General features: G+C 51.2%; 1 protein-coding gene across 2 annotated transcripts in view; it reads right to left on the bottom strand.

Moving 5' to 3' along the window:
• Zbtb2 (zinc finger and BTB domain containing 2) overlaps window positions 1-1,601 on the bottom strand; it is a 21,461-nt gene that overhangs the window by 18,777 nt on the left and 1,083 nt on the right. The window lies entirely within an intron of this gene.

The following is a 1,601-nucleotide window of genomic DNA, read 5'->3' as shown; positions in this document are numbered from 1 at the left end:
TAGGAAGTCACTGTAAAGTTTATAGTCACCTATAAAGTGTTTATCATATAAACACTTTACCAGCAGAGATTAAGGCATGCCTAGCATTAATTTGAGTATTTCGGGAGTTTTGCATCCATCTATGCACACATTGTTTGAAGGGAAGCTTAAAACTGGGCACGGGAGGAGGAGTAACAGGACAAAGCTTTCTGCCATGCACTAGTGCATTCTTTCTCCCGAGCACTAACCAGGCCCGACCCTGCTTAGCTGCCCAGATCAGCCGAGATCACACCGTTCAGGGTGGTATGGCTGTGGACTAGGGCATTCTTTCTGTGGCTCCCTTCTACCTTTTTTTTTTTTTTTTTTTAAATATGATGGTTTCAACAATGGATCAATTCCTTAGCTAGGAGAAAACACACACACACCGAACTCGAAGCTTACTAAATGAGAAATTAAATATCAACTTTAAAAGAATTACATATAAAATTACATTCTTTTTTAAAAATTATCAAGTTATGAGGGGTGGGCTGGCATATTTTTTTTATTACAGCACTCGGGAGGCAGAGACAGGTGGCTCTCTGAGATTGGGGCCAGCCTGGTCTACGGACAGTTCCAGGTCAGGGCTACACAGAGAAACCCTGTCTTGAAACCTCCCCCGTTCAAAAATAGGAAAAGAAATTATCAAGCTTACAAATATCCTGGCAAAGTAAAGATGTGACTCTGAATGTCCCTCCTCTCAAATTTGTTTTTTGGTTTGTGAGAAAGCAGAGCGATGAGGATTAAAATGCCTTAGTTCTAATGTAGTATCATTTCATGCATCACAAATGTTGGTTGTGGACACCTTGGTTTGGGTGGTCAGGGTCTATAGTATACACACTATACAGATAGCGTCATCTAGGAAGGACACAACAGCCTGTTTAGACACGTCCAGATCACCCCGGAGTTCTGCGAGCCCCCAATCCACTGCCGACTTTTACTAAAACAAAATCGAATCCAGGCTCTCACACTAAGTGGACCAAATGCGTTGTATGATGGTGGTGGGAAGGAATAATGCAGACTGGTGGGGAGGGGAGGCCAAAAGCTCGAGCCGACTCCCCGAGGAGTTGGGTGGAAGTTCTCGCAGTAAATGGCCTGTCAGACACAGGGGTTTCGCTCTTCCTGCTCTGCCGCACGAGCTTACTTGCAGGAGAGCCTTTATAATCCACTCCCAGCTAAAAGCAACAAAAGGCCTGCCTCCTACGCAGCTTTTAATTGCGTATGCATTCTGGTCTGCGAACGAACGGTCTAGGGGCTTGCTCTAGTGGGTACCTCGGCTAACCCTTCAGCGCGACCCTGCCTCCCGGAGCGAGCGGTGCACGCAAAGGAGGGAGCGGCCGCCCGGGAGGCTGGCCAAGGCGGCGTGGCCCCGCCCAGGAGCCTCTGGCCCAGACCCGCCTGGGATGGGGCGGGGGGAGGAAAGAGCCGAGCTCCGGCCCCGCCCCAGGGGCCGCCTAGGACGGGGAGCGACGCACACAGGTCGCGCCGCTCGCTCACCCCTCCCTCCCGTAGGCCCCGCGTGCGCGCGCCCCAAGTCCCGCGGCGCCGAACACAATGCCGACGCCTACGCCGCGCGCGCGCGAGCG

The sequence above is a fragment of the Microtus ochrogaster genome, linkage group LG9 (assembly GCF_000317375.1).
Source record: "Microtus ochrogaster isolate Prairie Vole_2 linkage group LG9, MicOch1.0, whole genome shotgun sequence".
Classification (NCBI taxonomy): domain Eukaryota; kingdom Metazoa; phylum Chordata; class Mammalia; order Rodentia; family Cricetidae; genus Microtus; species Microtus ochrogaster.
This window is presented reverse-complemented; position numbering and strand designations above follow the sequence as displayed.